This window comes from Danio rerio, chromosome 22 (genome assembly GCF_049306965.1).
Source record: "Danio rerio strain Tuebingen ecotype United States chromosome 22, GRCz12tu, whole genome shotgun sequence".
Classification (NCBI taxonomy): Eukaryota; Metazoa; Chordata; class Actinopteri; order Cypriniformes; family Danionidae; genus Danio; species Danio rerio.
Genome location: NC_133197.1, coordinates 34,481,193 through 34,504,783, shown reverse-complemented (window position 1 = coordinate 34,504,783; position 23,591 = coordinate 34,481,193). Strand labels below are relative to the sequence as shown.

General features: G+C 39.9%; 1 long non-coding RNA gene across 1 annotated transcript in view; it reads right to left on the bottom strand.

The window, feature by feature from the left end:
• The window catches only part of LOC141380232 (uncharacterized), a 28,554-nt gene extending 9,148 nt beyond the window's left edge, over positions 1-19,406 (bottom strand). Inside the window, exon 1 of the long non-coding RNA XR_012397906.1 lies at positions 19,142-19,406. This is a non-coding gene — a long non-coding RNA (uncharacterized lncRNA). The remainder of the gene's footprint in view (positions 1-19,141) is intronic.
• Positions 19,407-23,591: the final 4,185 nt, after the last annotated feature.

Genomic DNA, 23,591 nt, shown 5'->3' with positions numbered 1-23,591 from the left:
AATGAGATGGTAACTGCACTTCCAATTGAAGCATTTGGACAGTCTACTGCATTCAAAGAGAGGTATGCATGCAGTTGTTTCAAAGGACATCATTTATTGATCTCGTTCAGTGTGGGCTCGTCGCGTCTGGCAGAGCTTAGAATAACACAAGTATGTCTCTCCAGAGAGGACACTTGGCCGCTTGAGTTAATGTTTTGCAGTCGCACAACACATTTGGAAAAGAACATGAAACTCGCTGCTACAGCAAACAATGACTAGAACAATGACATGTAGTTTGTTGTTATTGGCAATGTCCACATTTCTACATGATCTGACATGACAGTCAGTGTATCTCTAAACATTTCTACCCTCCCAGCTGAGACCATTATTCAAGCTAGGGGTGTAAGAGCTACACGCATAATGTGTTAGCCTTCATTATTCACCTCCTTAAATCTGTTAAATCATCCCCTTGTATATGTATCTGTTTGTATCTTAAATCTCACTCCCATCTAATGTAATCGTTTACATTTTAGCAATTAGCAGTACTTTTATCCAAAGGAACTTACAAACACCACAATCAATTTGGGGACATTCTCAATGGACTCATCTCAGCCAGGAGCCTCGCTGAATGGTATGGGCCTCATGACAACATTCTGGTGGTGGGGGCTAGGGATGCAAAGATTAAAGCCTGGTTTATACTTGTGTGTCAGGTGATCAGCGTGACCCACGGCGCATGCAACGCGCGTAGCTGTGCATTTATATTTATGTGCGCTGTTTCTGTTGGTCATTAACACTTCCAAAACGCTAGTTGGCAGAGAGGTGTAAATGTTCCTCTGTGTCGAGTTTCTTCGCTGGTGTTTTATTTTTATGAACGCTTCCTGAATGTGCAAGTGGCTCAAACTCACTCATTTTGAGGTAAGAACCGGCGAACGTGCCACAACTTTAACCATAAGGTAAACACAACACAAAACTTTCCATCCGGAGCTCCTTCATGGGACTCCACACTTGTAAACAATCACTCCATCTGGCTCGCGCGGCTATCAGTCCTGCCCAGACTCATGAGAGCTACCAAGCCGACCAATCACAGAGCTTGTGCTACAAGGCGTTGCGACGTTAATTACATTTTTTGAGAGGTGCGTGTCAGTGACAACGATGACCACGGCAAAGGGCTATGCGTCAACGCGTAGGCTGCGCCGTAGCATACGTGTGCGCTTGACACAGAAGCATAAATCTACCTTAACCTGTTTCACTATTAACCATGCTTTAATTCGTCATGGTTAATTAATCGTGAAGGCTTCTCAACACAGTGTTTCTGCACGGAACAAAACTGTTGCAACTAAACTGTTAAGCCAACTGTGTGCTAGTTTGTATACCGAGACTAATAACCACACACACTAGATTAACTATGACTGAGACTATTAACTAAGGCAAACTTGTGCAAGTTTGTTATTTCCAAAGGAGGGACGCGCACATGATGCAACACGCTCACGCTTTCCAGGCGCACATAGGAAGCGGGAGCTTCTGTGAGAGCGGGAAATGCAAACAGCTTAAGTTTGAGGAAGACACAATTAAAAGTACACAGGTGTGCAAACCTACCTAAAGTTACAAATAATGGTGCTAATGAGAGCGATCATTTTAATTGTTGATTCCCCAGCCGAGAAAGTGAAGAGTGCTGAAAGACTCGGAGTGGATCAGCTGTTTAATGGCCTGAATCTAGATGCGTTGCATTCACTGCATGTTCAGGGCAAATGCTGCTAAATGTAAAAAATAACATTGTATACACCATCACCAAAGAAGCTCGCCTTTACGGAGTTTAAACTTAAACTGCGGCTCAACAAAATGGTACTGTGGCGGTGGTCATCGGGAGAATCCTGCTGAGTCTCGCCTGCTTTACCACAAACAGAGAAAACTGTAAATCAGCACATAACAAGACTGAGCAATTAAATGACACAAACTGAAGCCAAAACCTTTACCGTGTGACAGTAGTGAGACTTTTCTTCCTTTCTTTTGTCCATTCTTTTATTCTTCTTCTATTTAGATACTGATGACTGTTTTGCAGCTTTCAGCATCGAATTGAATGATTTTCTCTAATCTTTTGTTTGTTTTGTTGCAGAAATGAAATATTATTTATTAAATTGACATGCATATAAAAACAATAGTGCAACAATTAAAATAAACTAAATAAATATATAAAATAAGGAATTTTGAAATAATTAGATTTTCTAAATTAGTAGTGTTTTGAAATCAATGGATGCATAATATCGTGATAATCGTGAAACCGTGATAATTCCTCAGACGATAATCATACAACAAGCAGCACCCATGATCTTAGACCTGGTATTCGAGGTGGCATAATTCCTACCAGTGCCAATATTATATCGATCTGTCCAACCCTGTCAATCTCCCATTCAAAACGTTGGTAGCTCATCATGATGAAGAAATATGCTATCGATCAGAATGTATTACCATTGTACGTGTTGATGTTGAATGATGTGATATGAGACTGTAAAATCGCCCTAACTTACCCCACTCCCTACCCCAACCTCAGAACAATTCAAATTCATAGTTGGCAGAATAAAATGTCAGGACACCTGGACTTCCCTGCTGAAAAAAACAGTTTAAACCAGCCTAGGCTGAATGGCTGGTTTTAGCTGGTCGACCAGGCTGGTTTTAGAGGGGTTTTGGCCATTTCCAGGCTGGTTTCCAGCCATTTCCAGCCTGGTCTTAGCTGTTCAGGATGGGAGATGACCAGCTAAAACCAGCTTGACCAGCCTAGCCAGGCTGGGAGCCCTGCCAAAACCAGCAATGTCCAGCTTAAACCAGGCTGGTCAAGCTGAATTTAGCTGGTCATTTTCCAGCCTGACCAGCTCAGACCAGGCTGAAAATGGCTGGAAACCAGCCTGGAAATGGTCAAAACCCCTCTAAAACCAGCCTGGTCGACCAGCTAAAACCAGTCAACCAGCCTAGGCTGGTTTAATCTGGATTTTTCAGCGGGGTTGAACATGTGACCTTTGAAATTCCAACTCTCTAAGGCTACGTCCTACTACTCAGTAGGTACTGCATTTGAATTTAAACGTACTACTCGGCCGTTAGAAAAGTACGTTGTATACAGTATAAACATGAAAAGTATGAATGGAATTCGGACGTACTACATCTGCCATTTTGTCATGGTCACGTGACCTACCTGCGTCAATTGCGTCGCTTTACTCTCATTCATGAATTCGCTCGTGGGGCATCATGGGATAGCGCAGCATGCATGGAATGCACACTCTAGAATCTCGCCGGAAGTAGTAAGTCATCCGGGTCCTTCTCGCATACTGATTTTTGAATTCTATGAATTCGGACATACTACTCGGCTCGCATACTGATTTTAGCGTACTATATAGTATGGAAGTATGCGGTTTCGGACGCAGCCTAAATCTTTAATCCAGTGGTCACCACACTTAAGGGCCTGCAAGCTCCAACCCTAATTTATCCTAATTAAAAACACCTAGTCTTACTAGGTATACTTGAAACTTCCAGGAAGGTGTGTTGAGTCTAGTTGGACGCTGTACTCCCAGGACAAAATTTCCTTACCCCTGTTTTACACATAACCAATGAAAATGTAACTCATCTGGTAGTACCTACCCTGCTCCAAGCAGGATTCCAACCACCATATTAAAATTTATAAAGCATTGCTTTAAAGCAGGGGTGTCCTACAGGGCTGGTGTCCAGCAGAGTTCAGCTTTACCATCAGTTAGACCCATCTGAACCATCTAATCAAACTCTTTCTAGGTATACTAGAAACTTTATGCCAGGAGTGTTGAAGCAACTTGGAGCTAAACTCTACAGGACATCAGCCCTCCAGGACCGAGTTTAGGCACACCTGCTTTCTAGAGTTCACACTTAGCTGATGATTGATCATAAAGCTTGTTTGGCATGCTGTCCTGGGAGGGAGCCCTGAGCTCATAAGATCCTCGAGCCTGGTTTGCAAGGCGAGAGGGGAGTTTGATCTCAGTTATATCTCAAGAACTCCCCCGCTATAATAGCTTATAAACAGATAGTGATTGCTCTTAAGAGATAACTACTTACTAGGAGCATGTCTACAGTGCCGATTTTGGATTAGTCAATTAACTTAAGTTGCATGGTTTTGGACGGTGGAAGGAAACAGGGGAACCGGGGGAGAGACCCACGTGAGCACAGGGGGAACGTGTAAACTCCGCACAGGTGTTTAGAACCAGTGACATTGTTGCTGTGAGGAACAGTGCTAACCACTAGGCCACCATGTCACCCATCTAGGAAAGGAGGAGAAGAAGGGGTGAAAGGGGGATTCTTCAAAAAGGAAGATAGCTGTGATATGGAACTGAGGGTATTGTGTATAGTGGCCTAGGAATAGTCTGATTGGTGAATATTAAATTAGATAATGTGGGACCGGCTGCAATCAATCATAAGCACGTGATTCTCTCGAAATTAGTTTATAAATAAACTTAACTTAAAGTTTTTAAGCCAACACATCAAGTTTATCATGTCACAGTGCAACCCAAATTGTTCATGTATATATCATGTTTTGCTTCTTTCCTTCATCCAAGTCATATTAGCAATGAGACCCCTCTACTTGCCCTACTTTATCTAAGATTCAAACCAGTATTTACAGGATGGGAGCAAGCAGACCAAGGGTGATCCTAGTCATTTTCGTTCCTCTTCAGACCAGGCTAGTGAGATTCAGAACCTAGTTAGTGCAGTACTTACTAGCTGGCCTCCTTTACACTTTTACCACTCAACACGAGAAACACATAGTGCCATAATAAGAAACTGTAAAACAATAGATCTTGGGATTTATATGCATGATAATGAGATTCCAGAGTATAATAACCCTCATCTTCTCATTTATAGCCTCAGAGGAGATAGGAACAATAGTGAAGAAATGACAGAAGGTCATGTTGAATGGCTTGCCAGTGTTCACTAAGACTAAACGCATCTACTGCCCCTCATTGTTCCAACGTTTAGAATCGCTAAAGCTCTCTACACCCCTGCGGGCATTAAAATGGAGTGGGTGGACATCACCGATAAAAGGCAATTAATACCCACAGTCCATAATTAGTAGATATGACAAAGTAACAGAACTTTTACAGCAGCCCAAACAAAGGGATGTAGTGTAGGAGGGCTGAGTCTCTTTTAGCATCCCCACACAAGAGAAATGGACTCCTGCTGAATGCTGGACGAGAATAAAATAGAATAGAATGCGAAAAGTTCAGAAAAACTACAGAGAAAGAAAAAAAAGGGTCTTACATCAAGGAGCTTCGGAGGCTTTACAGTAATAAATTAGCCAGAGGTAAGGTGTTTGATATATGGGCTTCGTGGAACACCTACCCAAGAGTAAAAGTCAAGAGAATTTATATGATCCTGTTTTTCCTTGTGTATTTCATCACACTATGCTAAAAACCTATTTCTCTCTCTCTCTATTTTTGATCTGTCAGTGCTACTGTAATTTTCTATAAAACACATTTGCATTCTTCCGTTCTTCAATAAATTCACAGCCGGTTGAAGTAGCTAAAAGAAATTGCAATCAGAATGTTACTATGTGGTTGCTGAAGTATAGTTATAGCATGCAGCTAGCTGCTAATGTGTTTAAAATGCTTCTCTGTGGTCCCATATGGTATCTTCAGTGTTGTATCTATTTGTAATGTAATGTGTATTCATATGCGACACAGTGGCGGAGTGGTTAGCACGTTCGCCTCACAGCAAGAAGGTCGCTGGTTTGAGCCTCAGCTCAGTTGGCATTTCTGTGTGGAGTTTGCATGTTCGCCCTGCGTTTGCGTGGGTTTCCTCCGGGTGCTCCGGTTTCCCCCACAGTCCAAAGACATGCGGTACAGGTGAATTGGGTAGGCTAAATTGTCCGTAGTGTGTGTTTGTGTGTGTGTGAATGAGTGTGTGTGTGGATGTTTCCCAAAAATGGGTTGTAGCTGGAAGGGCATCCGCTGCGTAAAAACTTGCTGGAAAGGTTGGCGGTTCATTCCGCTGTGGCGACCCCGGATTGATAAAGGGACTAAGCTGACAAGAAAATGAATGAATGTGTATTTATATAGCGGATTTATCGTGTACCATACACTCAAAGCGCTTCACAATCATGAGGGGGGTCTCTCTACACCACCACTCTCTGTGCAACATCTACTCTGACGCCCCATTCACATGGGGCTTTAGCGTCAATGCCTGACAGAGGGCGTGTCTGAAGTTGGGGCTGACGCGATTATCATAGCAGCGTTAGCCAATGAAATAAGTCAGCAATAGGCCACAGTCTGAGCTGGTGTATTTGCATACATCGATCTAGTTGGCTGACACTTTCGTCGCTGCTTGAAAAGTTGAGCAAGTCCCAACTTTTGCAGCGAACAATGCCTCTGAAGCGGCGCCGATGGATCCACAATGCAGTTCGGCAACGCCTGATGTCACCATTTCAAAGTGAATGGGAAGCGTTGACACTGACGCTCCCTGTGATTGGGACGCTCCCTTGCGCTCACCACACACCAGCTATAAATAGAGTGGAGAGACAGTGGTAGAGCCAATTCAGTGGATTGGGATGATTGAGAGATCGTTATAGGTAAGGGCTGATGGTGGGAATTTGGCCAGGACACCAGGCTTAAACCTCCTTTCCACTGCGCACGACAAGCGACAGACTGGAAGTCAATAATTTCCAATGAAGAGTAGTATGGGAGCTGCATGTACTTCTGATCATCTCCATATGCTGAAAATTTGGATCCGAATTGAGCTGCAGATCCGTTAAAATATTTGAACTTCTGCGACTAGACCGTATGCGACAAGCCGACCGGATGTGACGTATTCCAGTGTTGTTCAAGCAGGTCGGTGTGCGCAAGATGAGAAATAGGACTTTATTTAGTTATTTTTTTTTATCAGAAAAAGTCTGTATTAAAAAAAAAAACATTTCTATTCATAAATGTAAGTAATAAAAATAAATATATTTATGTTGTCTCTACATTCCCTCCAATATTACCGGTGAGTTTCTAGTATTCATTCATTCATTCATTCATTCATTCAACCACGGATAATTTGCACTCCTTTATTTCAGACACTGCGAGAACAGCTTCTCTCCGATGGTACACGTCAGAACAGAAGATTCTGTGCGTCTGCCACAAGGGGGCGTATTCCGACAGTCAAGTCCAAATGTCGTGTGCAGTGGAATGACGGCTTTACATCCCTACTCTTTAATAAAAGTGCCATGGAATTTTTAATGACCACAGAGAGTCAGGACCTCAGTTTAACATCTGAAAGAAAGCACTCACTGACATTAACGTGTCCCCTTCACTATACTGGGGCATTAGGACTCACACAGACACAGGTTGAGCACCCCCTGCTGGCCTCTTTAACATTACTGCCAACAGCAACCTAGTTTTTTCATGTGGTCTTCCAACCAGGTACTGCAGGCTCAACCCTGCGTAGCTTCAGTTAGTAACTGGTCTTGGGCTGCAGGTAGGTATGGCTGTGCTGTTTAGTAGCTTATGTGTTCTAATGTGTTTCCTAAAACTTCCGAATGCCCTAGTAACCATACGGAAACATGTTAAAACTATTTTTATTTTTTTTTTAAAGAAAGGCTGTATGACAACAAGCTAAAGTGTTCTGATTATTTTTCACTTTGCACCTATGCAGCTACTGATTCTTCAAATGTTCTTAGCATATCGCTGTATACTTTAGAACAACCCAGTTCTGGGTTGTTTTTCAGTGTATGCTTACATAACAATTATGTACTATAACAGAAATAAAAATCATCTAGCATGTTTTTGTCACGTTATGGTGATCAAGAACAGGAACAAAAACGGGTGTAGAATCCAAGTGCAGTTTTAATTGATGTATAGTGCAGAGAAGTGACATAAAATCCAAAAATCCAAAGTGTAAAGTAACAAAATGGCAAACAAACAAACAAAACAAGAAACTAAGACAGATTAACTCGAACTAGACTATAACAATATACAAGATCAAGATCAAGATCAGGAACAACATACCAAGGATGACAACGACCAACAGAGGATAAATGACTGAATATATAGTCCAGGTAATCAACGGAGAACGGAGACAGCTGTGTAAATCAGTGTAGATGACAGACCGGGTGTGCGCACGAAAGAATGTTTGGAAATGTAGTTCTAAAGCTACTGTAGTTTGCTGGGGGTTGCTGGCGAACTACAGTGGCATCTGGTGGACAAACACAGTCCAATCCTTTAGTGCACCATTGTTGCCTTGTTTTTAAGTACTTGCGGATGCCTATAGGCCTTGGATGATTTAACAATTAAATGTTTATGTTTGCATTTCAGGTTTAAAGCTACTGTTATGTAAAACAGCCAAAGTGTGTCAATGTGTTCAGTTTTTAATTAAAAACGGTCTCGTGTAAACACCCCCTCAACCTTCCCCACAAAACTCTATGGCAACCTTAGGGATGGTATACAGTTTAACCAAAAGAATGACCCGTCTGTCTTGGATTTCTGTCTTCCAATCCGTCTCATCACAACATTCATTCATTCATTTTCATTTCGACTTGGTCCCTTTATTTGTCAGGGGTCACCACAGAGGAATGAACCGCCTACTTATCTATCATGTTTTAAAGGGCACCTAGGTTACCCCTTTTTTCAGATTTAATATAAGTCTTTTGCGTCTCTAGAATGTGTATATAAAGTTTCAGATCAAAATACCCATCAGATTTTTCATTATACCTTTTACAAGATGCTGTTTTATACTGATTTCCAGCAGGCGGTGGTTTTGTCGTACTGCGCCTTTAAGACGATTCTTTTCCGCCCACTGTTTCTACATGCCTCCTCCCTCAGCTGCGTCAGACAACAGACAGACTTAAAGGAAGAAGGTCTCACATAGCGTTTGTGAGATACTACAGTAAGAACTAACCTTTACTAATCAGTATTGTGAAGTTGCATTGATGAGTCACACACAATATCGTTACAAAGTTAACGCACGCACACACACACACACATCGCAGATGACACACACACACACACGCACGCAGGCAGGCAGACAGACAGAGCGCGCTTAGCTTAGTTAAGGCTAACCTCAAATACTGTGTGGATATCTGTTATGCTAATGTACAAAATAAACCTGATTTAACTTCCACAAACCGGGATTGAAGCGTCTTCTTTTATAATTGTTCTGACACGCAGCTGTGCTGATGAAGTAAAGCTGAAGTAAAACGCTGTAATTAATTACACACATACTCTGTTTTAAAACACTTTAAACATGTGAAACTTACTCTTAATCACATTTGAGGATGATTGCTGATCCTAGCGAACTGAACAGACCTTTTATTCCCGGTTGCTTTGCGTATGTCTGTCTGGTCTTGTTGACATATACACGTGACTACCGGAACATGTTAATGCGCGCAGCTGTCAATCAATTCGGTGGGCGGGGGGATCGCACACCTACGTAATGGTGCGATCGATTTGAAAACAGCTCCAATTGGCCGACCCTTTTTTTGTAGTTAAATTGAAAAAAAAGGACTGGGTGTGTTCATATCACCCCAGTATGACGGTCTATACACTATACTAACACACAGATCTGTCCAAACAGCTTGAACAGTAGATTTTTCACCATAGGTGCCCTTTAAGCAGTAGATGCCCTTCCAGCCACAACCCATCACTAGGAAACACTCTCATTTACACACATACACTACGGCCAATTTAGTTCATCAGTTCCCCTATAGAGTGGAGGAACTATGACGTCACTTTGTAGGCTAATCGGCTGCTAGCATAAAACTGGTTCCCTCGTGATATCCCTATAGGATTTTCCTATAGGCTTTTCGAAGATTGCAAATAATAAGCTCTGTGTTCTAACACTGTTCATTACACTTACACGTTTTGTCCAGCCGGATAATCAACACACGAAAATACAACTTTGAGCACTTTTGGATTTTAAATGCAAAAGCAAGAATCGAAAAGCTAACATTAAGCTATAAACGGACTACAGTGCCCTCAGGGCGCTCGTCTGTGTCGTCAGCCCCACCCTGCTACAAACAACTAATCAAGCTTATTTTTAGAAATATTGTTCATGACAAAGAGTTAATCTATCTGTTTACTATATTATATTCCACGGTATATATTATAAATAAATAAATACACAAAACACATAGACCTATGTGCCTTTTGGATAGTTTTTACGTGGGAAATACATCTGTTTTGCTTTTAAGGTTGTTCTAAATGTTTTAAAACTGTTCAATATTCCTTTTTTGTCACGAAGTACAGTGAAAAGCAACCCATACAGTCACATATGCTGTACATTTTTATGGAGGAGTGTAAATATTGCAGTTATGACCGAGTTAAAAAGTGTTCAGATAAAAAAAAAGACGAAAAATCACTTGATCACGTTAAAAGGACAGTTAACATGAATGTATTTTTACACATTTATTCATACGTTTGCATTACTGAGAGCAGGAAAGAGACAGGCTGCACTAGTAAACATAATATTGATTATTAAAATAAATGATCAACAAATAAATCTATCTCGACAGCCTTTACAAGTCAAGGAATTATCTACACACAAGCTGAATTCCCAATTAGAATAGTACTACAAACTATAAAATACTATTCTTGAAAATACCCAAATAACAGACAAATCCAAATGCCCAACACAAGCGAGCTGCGCTCCAGACCAATTCAGCTTGATGACGCATAATGTCTCCGACACCGCCTGTAGTCCCATTTAGCAACTTGATAGCAACTGTCTTTTTAAAGAAGCATAACCGATTTAAAAAGTCAAGAGTGTGCTGTAACTGATGCGTTTTATGTTGTAGAACAAAGCGTGAAAGTATATTGAGTTTGTGTTTGCCCAAACCTTATTTAAGCGATTTTACTAAAACTCCATTGGAAAAAACCCATTGACTTTAGGATGAGGGAACCGGAACTGCTAAAATGCTAACTCCCCTAGTAGCAAAGAATTCTGGCCCAGATTTGGGATAAAGCTGGCACAGCAGGCATTCATCCGGCACTGGCATACAGCATGTGGGCCAAACATGGCCCGGGTTTGGCAGAGGTGGCACCGTCTTTAAGGTGGCACACAAGATTTGGGCCAGATTAAAAACTTAGTATTTGGCCCAGATTTAAACATTTGATAAGTGGGCCATGTGAGTTTGGCCAGTCTTGACCCACATTTAAAATACACTAAAATCATTTTTGAATAAAGAAAAAAATTCTACCTATCAGGTCACTTTGAGAAAAAGCGCGCCCATAGTGTGCCTAAAGCGCATCACTCCATGGGTTTATCAATTTCATTGCAATCGTGACACACCAACCTATCTGGCCCAGTTCAGGCCCAGTTATGAGTTATTAACTTGGCTGAGACTTGGCCCAGATATGGTCTGTGTTTGGCCCTTGTCTGGAAGCCAGATTTGGTCCAGTCATGTACTGTAATTCACTGCGGCATGTGGGCCAGGCAAAACCTGATTGTGTGGGCCAGAGCTGGGCCAGAGAAATTTTGCTATGATCGCTTCCGGGTCTTTGCATACAAATTGACGTCATAATTCCTCCACTCTATAGCGCATGTGTTTGGACCGTGGGGGAAGCTGGAGCACCCGGAGGAAACCCACGCCAATACGGGGAGAACATGCAAACTCCACACAAACTCCACAACTGGCCCAGTCGGGCCCAGCAACCTTTTTGTGGTGAGGTGATTGTGCCACCCAGACCATCTCTAACGCAACATGTTAAAGAAATGTGTTGGAACACCCTAGCAACCATAAAGCAATATGTTCACTTACAGTAAAATACATTAGGAATTGTGCAGTAAGTTAGTAACTTACAATGCATGTTTTCCTGCTGAAGCTAAGGCTTTCCAGGTTGTTGTTGTTGTTTTTTTTTTATAAAATGAGGGCCAAATCAAATCCCTATGATATAATAGTGTGTATATACATAGCTTAAATCCCTTTTTGAATGTAAATCTATGAGAGGAGTTTAATCATCTGACAAACATCCTTAATTATAGAGCTGGCAGCCTTAATTATGAGCAGTAGTAATAGTACGGCTTGTGCTACCATCTTTTTAAATAATTAATAAAAAATGATGATAAAAATAAGTAGTAACATGTAAGGCTGCCATTCCTTAACAGCTTGTGTCTCTTAAAAAAAATTGTCCTTTTGCTGATCTGTGAAACTGGCACAAGCCCACATTACCCATCAGTCCTGAGAGACCAAGGCTCCTGCTTGAGCAATTCAGCCCACCACAAGTTGTGGATAAATCTCAGCTGGAGGTTAAAAAAGAGCACCCTTATCCATAATACAGGCCCACGAGATCCCATCTATCCTGTAAACGGCTTTGTTTGTGAGCAAGTTGAGATTCTCGTCACAGTCGGGCCCATATTGTGCCTGACCTGCGGCCCGTTGGGTTCTGCAGTTTGTTTGGCTGGCAGCCAATCGCTAACCCCTTCCAGGACCTCATTGAGACCAAGAGATGATACATCAGCCTCGTAGTCCACTGCTGATTCAGGGTCTCCCTCTTGAAAGATCCCCTTAAAAAAATGACTGCGTATAAAAGTTGGATGACCTCTTTAGGTTTTGTCCAGTTTATTTATTTATTTTAGCTTCTTCGATCCTAATATCAGCGAAAAGTATTTTCCGAAAGATCTACAAGACCCTGTCTGGCAGCTGATGCTGCCTTTTTTTTAATGGCGGCCTGCCAGCGTATACATTAATGCATGTACAAATCAGACAGACCCTCCAGTTGTCAGAAACAATCTCCATCTACAGCTGATGTGCTCGGCACAAGGCAGAATAAGGACACTGTCTTCCGAGGTCTCTTGCAGAAGTGTTGGATAAAATAATTTTCATGGAAAAATAATTATTGACACTGTCAACACTTTTCCACGCCAGGTGAAAGTAGTCCTGAAGATAGAAGAAAGGAAGGTTCAGAGTTACAAAATCTGACGACTTGAGCAAAAGTGTGGGCCAGTGGTGTAGGTGTACCATAAAACTGGCCGTAAAACCGTTCAAATCTCATGTGGACATGTTGTAATTTGAAGAAAATCAGAGGAAGGAAAGGACGAGCAGTTTCTTGTGGGAGGTCTGTGGGAAAAGAAGGCCTGTTACTGTCTCACGGTAGTAATTATAGTAACTCTGTTTATGGTGTGTCCAGATGGCTGCTCCTGTAATGTTTCTGAAGTTTAACTTTTCGGGTAAAATCTGTCGCTGCTTGGAAGTGCCAGATTTTGAAGCACATTATCTTTTTTTTTTTTTGACTAGCAATTGTTTCTATTCAGCGGGCCTTGTGTTGCGATTCTATTCGAACGGAGCAGACACCATCATTTTCGAATTTTCACACAGGTGTGAAGCGCTCTATCTCGTTACCTGGCCCATTTAGAAAGTGCAGGTGTTGCACAAAGGCCTGACCGCATGTAATAATTGTGTTTTTTCTGCTTGGGATGATGCCCCTTATTCACAAGAATGTGTTTAATCCAGTGAAAAGCCAGACAGTCAGTGAGTTGTTTCACTAAATGGATGCTGCAGACTGAGGAATAACAGGTGTACAGAATGTCTTTGGCTCTTTGAAATACAGTCAAGCGAGAGGAGAGACCAAATGCCAGAATAATCCTTAATGAACGCTGGATGTATGCCAAATCACAAGCCTTCTCAAGGGCAGTTTTTATCTGATATCAGCGTCCATCTGGGACGATCCAGAAATAGGTGTAAACAGGTTTCAATAATTCAGGGATCCTCCAATTCAATCCTTGGCAGTTCGAACCTGCAAAGTTTATCTCAAATACTTAGTTGCCCTACAGATCCAATCTGAGGAACCCTTTATTCAAACCACACACCGAAATGGTTTGGGTCAATGAAATGGCCAATGGAATGAAAATAGACACTTGATATTTGTAATAAACTTGCTTTCAAGTCTTCTTAAGAAATCCATTCTTGGGTAATTAACAAAAAGGCAGTAATTTTTTTTTTTTTTGTTAAACACAAATTGTGTAGAAATATCATGTTTAATATGTATACATAAGGGGTCGCAACTTTATTATTTCATTCCCTGTTTTTTTTTTTACATTTTTACTAGGGGTGTAACGATATTAAAACCGAACCGAAATATCGCGATACACCAACGATACGTATCGCGAAACTCGTGGCGTACCGCTGTACTCTCTAGCCCCTTGCTGACCATTGTTGAGGTTGACGTCACTTGTCTCTAACTAATTGAACAAATTTACACATCTTTATTATCACATTTGATTAAATTGTATTAGTAATGATGAGCTTTTGTTCTAAATATTATATTCTAAAGTTAGTATTTTCCAAGTACTTGTCATGTGACTTGAGTGAGCATAACTACTGTACGCAGGATGGCTGCTTCACACAGTACTGAGATTGCAGATCCCCCAGACACATTTAAGTCACCTGTGAGGGAAAATGTAGGTTTTCCAGTGGAGTACAGGAATGGAATTCGTGTCGTAGACAAAGCGCACACCTATCTGTCTTAACTGTTTCACGAAACTTACTTATAAGGAAAAACATTTAAAAAGTGTGGTAATTTCACAATGTGAGGGTGTAAGCAACAGAACTTCCAACAAAAGTGATTTAATGTACAAAAGTGAAACCAGAATAATTGCTAAATATATACAAATAAGGAGAAATATTTACACTAATAAAAATAATATAATAAAGTAGCAAATTCTAACCAAGTATTAAACAAAATTTGTTCAACTCGAGCAAGGGGACGATAGTGAAGCCAAACAAAAGAAATATAACAAAACATTTCTAACTCATGAATAACCCCTAATATCGCTAAAAACTGATGAAAAGAAAAAAAGGGTTTTCAGCGCTGAGCGCCGCATTCTTCCCTATACTGAACTGTAGAATAAAATAAAAACAAAGATGACGTTCACCTCTTACCTGATGTCTTTAACAATACATTTTCTACGTGTTTGCAAAATGGAAATCGTATGAAATCTTCTCTATCCACCTTACTCTGAGAAAAGAGTGAACTTGAGGGGGTATAGCTCAATAATGTCGGGAAGGAGCGGAGCCAAAAAAACTAACAAATCAATTAAAATAAAATGTACAAACCTGACAAAATTTCTCAAAGTAGGCAAAAGTAATGCAAAATAATTTTGCCCAAACGAAAATTAAGCAAAAAAAAAAATGAAAATCATAACCATGTCAGAAAAACACACGAAAAACGAGATCAAAGGAAAAAGTGCTCTCTCAGTTGAGAATCGAAAGACATGTGAAAGAGAAACCATTAAAGTGACAGAGCGCGATATTCCTGCTGCCGACTGTTTTTATCATTAATCAAACAACAAAAGGGAGAGAATCCCTCACTGCTCTTGACTGAAAGACTTTTGTAGCTAGTGTTTTCCTTACTGTGAAGATGCTTAAAGCACAGCTTGTTTCATAATTATTCTATTGTATTTATTTCTCTTTCCTTCGCAGGGTAGAAATAACTACATGTAGTTGAGTCAGAATTATTAGCCCTCCTGAATATTAGCAACCACAGGATTTCCAGGAGTGCTAATAATTTTGACTTCAACTGATAATGGTTTTGAATAATCGTGATTACAATTATGACAAAAATAATCGTTTTTTTCCAAAATCGAGCAGCCCTACCTGTAAATGTTCGTTGTTTCTGATAACTTTGATTTGCCTGCTCAGATGTCTTTGGCCTAAAGAGTTTAGCTGGATCTGAGGAAACCTGTAATTGTTCCAGAAAAAGCTACTCAAACCACACTCTCAAATGGTTCCGGTCATAGATTGAAATTTCTATTTAAAATACTATTCAACAAAACCCATTCTTGTCTTTGAACAATTTTGAAAAACTTTTTTGATCCACTTCAAATTTTTACTACTTCATATATTATGAAATTGGCTTCAAGTCTTCATATACCCTCTGAAATAAAGTTAAGTGAGCCGTCACTTGGACAGTTTTACAAGTTTTAGGAACGAATGTGTATACTTTAGGTACTAACAGATACTTTTAAGGTACCAATATAGACCATTTCGGTACACACTCATACTTCTTGAAAAGGTACAGTCCCAGTGACTGCTCTCACACTTTTATTTCTAAGAGTATATGATGTGGTACCAAACTTGGTCCTGGAGGACCGGTGACCTGCAGAGTTTGGCTCCAACTTGCCTCAACACACCTGTCTGGAAGTTTCAAATAGTAAGGTAATGCTGTGTTCACACCAGACACTATTCGTGCGTAAATCGACGCGTGATCATTTTACTCACTTTATTTGCGCATCAAATTCACTGAGCAATTGATGTGGATTCACGTCATAGGCAGGGCTTCTGTCTTCCCGGTGATTCTAGCTTCGTTGCTAAATGGACAACTGGATTTTATTGAGAGAATAACTGTGTTTATTTGCTTTATGAAGGCTGAAAAATAGCTTCCATTCGTTTGGAGTCGTGTCCGAGTCCACTAAATCCTTTCAGAGGTGCACCCAGCTCTGTGAGTAAGTGGATGACAGAAGCTTTTAGCTGTGCTTCTGACTGAGCCAAGCAGTCCGAAGCACCACCAACAACAGGCGCTACATCATAATGCCGCTGGATGTCTATTCGCACCTTTGACTTGACTTAACATATAAAACATTCACGCTTGACACTTCTTCCGTGTCCGGTGTGAACGTAGCATAAGGCCTCGATTAACTTGTTCAGGTGTGTTTGATTTGAGTTGGAGCTAAGAATCTGCAGGACACCAGCATGTTAGGTAGATGCCAAACCACAGGGGGTGATATAATTCTAGCCATAAGGCCATGTTGGCCAATCAGAAGCTTGAAAAAGAGGTTTGTATCTGTTCTGGCAGGCTTGCACCTTGTAAAAACAAAAGAAATGGCACTGTCATAAGCAAGAGATTCAACGCCACAAGCAAAAATCTCTGGTTTCACCAGTACACAACAACACTGCAACTGGAGTTTCTAAAGTTTACCTTGGTAGGATTTTTCGAAAAGGTCCAGTTTCAGTGAATTGATACTGCATTTGTGTGTCGACGAACACCCAAACCACATTGATAAATGCCTTTAGGCCACATACTGTATGACAGAGCCTTAAATCCAAATCCTGGCTTGGGGACCTTAACAATCAGGCCTCTCTTTCTCTCCCACCATGCTTTCTTTAATGTAGTTTCCTTTTGGAATGTAGGTAAAAGAGAAATTGTTTCTATCCAGATTTTTCTGACAGTTTTGTAGACATTAATAATTTTTTATCATATAATGAACTGTGCTCGTTTCACCCATATAACAGAAAAGCTGGCTGAAATCATTTCCAAGATGGCTACCATCTGAACTGACTTGTCTAAGAAAAAACTTGTCATTCCCTCTTAGAAGTACTCACTGAAGACACATTCAGGTGAAATGAAAGTTAAAAGATGTAAACAGAAATGTGTCTTGCTTGACAGTTTTGCTTGTGATCAGATCTACCAATGGCGGATGTTTATACCAGGTCCAAAGTAGCCAATGAGTCTTCATATATGGGTTTCTGGTGAGGGAAGCGGTCACCTTATGGACTAGCATGTCAGAGGATACTGCATAATAAAGTACTGGTCCTGCTCCCAAGAGAAAACCAGAACTGCTGTGCTTTCCATTTTAGGACTGTTATATTCCCAAGCACCACTTTGGGGACAATTAACACAACATTTTATAGCTAGTCCGACTAGTCTTCTTTGCTGCCACTAACAAAATTTTCCTATCTCAGTTCTGAGGATTGCGGACATTGCTCTCTCTTGCTCTCATTAACATGCTTAAATACCTGTGCTGTTCAACAATATAACTGCTGTTTGAAGTCCTTGTGTATTTCAAAGTACATGTTATTATAAAGCAACATCGCCAACTACTGGCCTGGCATGAATAATTCAGCATTTCTTGCAGTTTTTGCAACATGGGTTCATTCTGAAAACGTACCCCTAAATACATTTCTGGAGATTACAAATTGTGTATCTTGAAGTATGTATGGCAGCATTTCGTCTTTAAAACAAATGCTACAAGGCGGTATAGCGTTCCTTTTAACAATTACTTGCTGACCACTTTCTCTTGTGGACTTGAGACAGAGAGAAGAGCTGACCATGATAATGGGGTTCGATTCCAGCGAAGAACTGTCTCAGAAAGCACTTAGGACAAAAACAAAAACCCAAAAATAAAATTAGCAAGTAAATAACAGGGTAATAATGTGGTAAAATTTGAAAACCTGGTAAAAATCAGACGAGAGCTTTTCTTTTTCTCAACTGCTTTTGAAAACACTGGTGTTGGGATTAGGGAAGTGGGCGGGCAGGTCAATCTGTGCTTTTGAAAACACTATTGGTTGGGTTTAGGGAAGTGGGTGGGGGGACAATATGTGCTTTTTAAAACACTATTGGTTGGGTTTAGGGATGTGGGTGGGCAGATAAATCTGTGCTTTTTAAAGCACTATTGGTTGGGTTTAAGGAAAGGGGTGGGTGGAAGTATCGGTCGGTCGGTCAGTCAGTCACAAATGGCACTCACAACAGAAATTTGAGGTCTTAAAAAGTGTACACAGCAGCCTCTGGTGGAAAACAAAAACTGCAAAACAATTGTAGCTCCTGGGACGTATTTGTTGCTCTTCAGAAATGACTATATCACAGAATGTTTTCAGAATGAGCTTGGATTGAATTTTTGACAGAATTTGTGATTGTTGACCACAGTTTGTGTCTATATGTACTAACATATATAGATACTACCCTAATTTACTATTAATTTAACTGTGGCAGCAAAGTGAGGTGCAAAAAAACAGGAAGATAAGAAAATAGGAGTTCAAAATATCTACATCTAGTAATGACCTTATGCCCCACAAACACAGGCCTGGACAAGCCATTCATATCATAACTCACAGTTAAGGCCTGTGCACACTGAGATGTTTTTTGTACGTGTTTTCCGTTGACGTTTAACGCCTCGTGACTATATAAAGGGCGTCAATGTGATCGATGAGGAAAAAACATTACAGCATTCATACAACGATTTATTGTTTTTCCCTTTTTCAAAAAAATATACTTGCCATTAAAAAATTATAAATATACGTGGCACAATATAAATAAAACAGATTTTACTACGAATTTCAGCAAACAAACACCCTTAATGTGTTTATTTCTTTGTTAAGATGTTCATGGTAATGTTTAGTTTCATTAAGGGTAGCTCCTGAGGTAAATAAGTTCTATCTTTAATAATCTAAATAAAATGTTGTGCTTCCCACCTCCAGTCGCAGTGACTTCCGGGACTTCTAGAGCGAGATCGGTGCTCAAGTCTGCATCGTTGCTTCCTCGATATAAAGAACACATCTGGGAAGTTTTCACGCGTCCTCCGTACTTGCGGTCTTGAGTATTGGAACTGAACTTTGGCAGCTGATGATGACGTTACATGAGAACACGAGGACACAAGACAGCTGAAGAACGCATATTGAGAAACAGCCTTTAACAACAAGCAGGTGAACTTCCTCTCTTCCTTTTCTTCTTTGTTACAGAAGCTTAAAGTTGTGTAGCGCCATCTAACGTCAAGGAGTGATTTTGCATACTCTTCTGCTTGACTCCAGTAAAAATCGCTTGGGTTTGAATGCGGAAAAACGTCTCGTAAAACACTGATGATAAACGCAAACGAAAAGGGTCCAGATGTGTAGGAGCCTTTCAACTATAAAGTGGAAACCAGATCTCAGATTGAGGTTACTCCAAAAAAACAAACCCAAGCTAAAAAATATCCTAAAAAATGCAGAAAGTGGATTAGTGTACTAAATGCAGACTCTGCATAGCTCATGCTGGGTTGAGACTTCTGCTAGTTCAAGACTTCCTTCATTAAAAATGCATTCTTGAACTTCAAACTGGAAACTAATTCAGAATTGTCTGATAGTAGAGAACAGTTTGTAGATGAACGTGCATGTGTCTGTTCAAAAACTCAATCAAAATAAGGAAAAAACTTGACTGTAATTAATCCAGAACTGGATTGCTTTAAAAAACATCAAAGCAAAGCTTGCAAAGCTATATATCGCTTATGTAACTTCAAAGAGAAGGTACACAACAGTTACGTACATTATCCTATGATTGAAAAAAAAGCATTTTCATTCATTTGAAAAGTTGGAGAGGATGAAAGGCTTACTTTAAATAGGCAATAACTGAAATTAATCCATGTATGTGCTATATTTTTGCACATAATAGCTTCCTGTGACACAGAAAAGGTCAAAATGTTAAATATTTCCTTTCTGATTTACTTCATAACGTCATAAATAACAGAATTTAATGACACAGAACGTGACTCTTTATGTGACAACCTAAAAATACAGTCTGAGTTTATAGATGTGAGCATATTTTGAGCTATTTTTAGCCATATACCAGGAATTGTTGTCAACTCTGTGAAGTGGGATTAAAGCGCCCTCTGCTGGAGGTGAGGTGACTGACATCTCAGCATTTCTCCTAGTACAAATTCATTGTCACAGTTTTATCATGATTTAACATTCGTTAAATAGTTTAGAGTAACAATAGTTCAAATACCAAAAATGTTGCCGGACATAATAATACTTACAATAATAATAACCGATAATATGAATTATTTTTTTTGTTTGAAATCTTTATACTTGCCATCTTTCTTCAAAAGTCAGGTTTTACTCATGTGATAAGACTTAGTATGATGGTGTATATATATTTTTATTTTAAATAAAAGTTCAAATGAAGTATGGTGTTTATTTTAAATACATCTTTGACACTAAAATGTAATTGTTTAAAGCAGTGGTTCTCAAACTTTTTTCATCAGGTACCACCTCAGAAAAAAAAAAAAAAGTCTCTCCAAGTACCACCAAAAAGAGCAGTATTGAAATACAATAGCGTAGTAGGCCCAGGAAAGCAGCTACAACTGCACAGTTTAAAAAATGAGGCAGATTACCATAGAAATATAGGCTATATGTCATATATGGCAAATTATATACATAATTTTTAATACATTTTTAAATGTGTGTTGCATGTACATGACATATTTTATTCCCCCGCGTACCACTAGAAGGAAGCCTGCGTACCACTAGTGGTACACGTACCACAGTTTGAGAACCACTGGTTTAAAGAGATAGTTCACCCAAAAATGACAATTCTGTCATTATTTACTCATCGTTAAGTGGCTTCAAACCTTTATGAGTTTCTTTCTTATGTTGAACACACAAAATAGAAGATATTTTGAAAAATGTTGAAGCCTGTAACCATTGACTTCCATAGTATTTTTTTTCCTACTATGGAAGCTGGTGGTTACAGGTGTTCAGCATTCTTTAAAATATCTTCTTTTATATCCAACATAATTAATGATGACAGAATTGTCATTTTTGGGTAAACTATCCTTTTAAGAGACTACTTGAAATGTATTCGGTATGGATTTGAGAAATGTTCATATTTGTTTAGATCTCTAAAGGTTAATGTAAAAAAATGTCAATTTAGAGCATTTATTTTTTTACAAGAATATGTCTGATAAATATAAATATAGAATTAATATGCCTGAAAACGTGGCGAAGGAAAATTAGGTTTGGAAGTATTAGTCAGAATGAATGAATAAGTGCTGGATAAGTTGGCGGTTCACTCTGCTGTGGTGACCCCTGATGAATAAAGGGACTAAGTCAAAGGAAAATAAATGAATTAATAAAACCCTGATATCATTTATGCATTCATTCATTCATTTTCTTTTCAGCTTAGTCCCTTTATTAATCAGGGGTCACCACTGCGGAATATGTTTTACGCTGCGGAATATGTCTTTCCAGCTGCAACACCTCACTGGGAAACACCCTTACACTCTCATTCACACACATAAACTACAATCAATTTAGCTTATCCAATTCCCCTATATCACATGCGTTTGGACTTTGATTTGTGCTGTCCATTACATTACAAACCACAGGAGAGGACAAATTCTTCAGCAGGATAGCGCTCCTTCTCATACTTCAGCCTCCACATCAAAACTCCTGAAAGCAAAGAAGGTGCTCTAGGATTGGCCAGCCCAGTCACCAAACATGAACATTACTGAAAGATGAAGGAGGCATTGAAGATGAATCCAAAGAAACTCTGGGAGTCCTGCAAGAACGCTTTCTTTGCCATTCCAGATGACTTTATTAATAAGTGATTTGAGTCATGATCCGAGCTCATGATGAAGTCAGTACCCTAAAGTTGTTGTATTACCACAGCAAATTAAAATAGAATTCAAATAGAATTACCATAACTTAAATAAACTGATAAACTGTAGGCAAATAAATATTGTAAACTTTCGTTTTACTATAGTAAACTGTGAAGTACACCCTAGTCGCAGAAAAGAAAACGTTATAGGCCTACATTATTGGGCAATTTGTTTATATTACTGATCTAAAGTTGTTGTACCACAGCAAAATATAGAATTACCACAACTGATTACTCATTCATTCATTCATTCATTCATTCATTCATTCATTCTTTTTCTTTTCGGCTTTGACCCTTTATTAATCAGGGGTTGCCACAGTGAAATGAACCAATAGTATCTGGACGCAGCCTTTATGATGCAAGTACACTCAGGCACAATGCACTCAATGGAGTGAGTGATGTCACTGTAAAGGTTAGGGGTGGGGTTAGGTGAGCGCATTAAAAAGCATTGGACTGCAGTAAGTCTGCATCCAGACCCCTCTCAAATGAACTGCCAACTTATCCAGCATATGTTTTAGGCAGCGGATGCCCTTCCAGCTGCAATCCCAACACTGGGAAACACCCAAACACTTTTGCATTTACACTCATACACTATGGCTAATTAGTTCCTCAATTCCCCTATAGCACATGTGTTTGGACTTGTGGTGGAGCACCCTGAGGAAACCCACACCAACACAGGGAGAACATGCAAACTTCACACAGAAATGCCAACTGACCCAGCCGGGACTCGAACCAGTGACCTTCTTGCTGTTAGGTGATTGTGCCACCCTCTGCGCCTCCGTGATGCTTATTTAACTGATAAACTTTGATAAATATTGTAGGCTAGTATACTTTCGTTTTTACTACAGCAAACTGTGGAGTAGCCCATTGTAGGATACCTACCCTGGACGTAGAAAAGTACAGTATGGGCTAATGCATAATTTGTTTATATTAGCAACTAGCATAGCTTACTAGAGAAAACCATGGAGTAGCCACCAAGAAAACACAGTATTGAGTCATTTGTTTATATTAGTTGTCGTATTACCACAGCAAATACAGAATTACCACAATTGATTTATCCAAGTACATTTCTAGTGCTTTGTTTTTTCTTGTTTACAAATTGGCATGAGCGTCGTCTCACAAAGTTCGTTTATAATTGACTAGAGACGGATATCAAGAGCATTCGCTGTCACCACAAATCACCACAAACCCGAATTAATGCAACTGTCACGCAATCCTGGGATTAAGATCCTCGCGCTAACATAATGAGCAAAACACACCAGTCCAACTTTAACGGAAAACAAGCCGCATAAATCAATACCGCCATTTTCAGGCACGCTCCGCATTTATAACAGGTGAGGGAGAGTTTCGACAATGGGCTATCGATTTCCTGTCCGCCTAATACATCTTTCGCCTTATGAAAGTAAGCAGAGGCATTTGAAGACAACTTTTTTTCTGGATTCCAGGGGCTTCGCAGAGCTTTAGGCAGATCACAGACTGTAATGGCCTCCTATTGATATGACCCTTTCATAG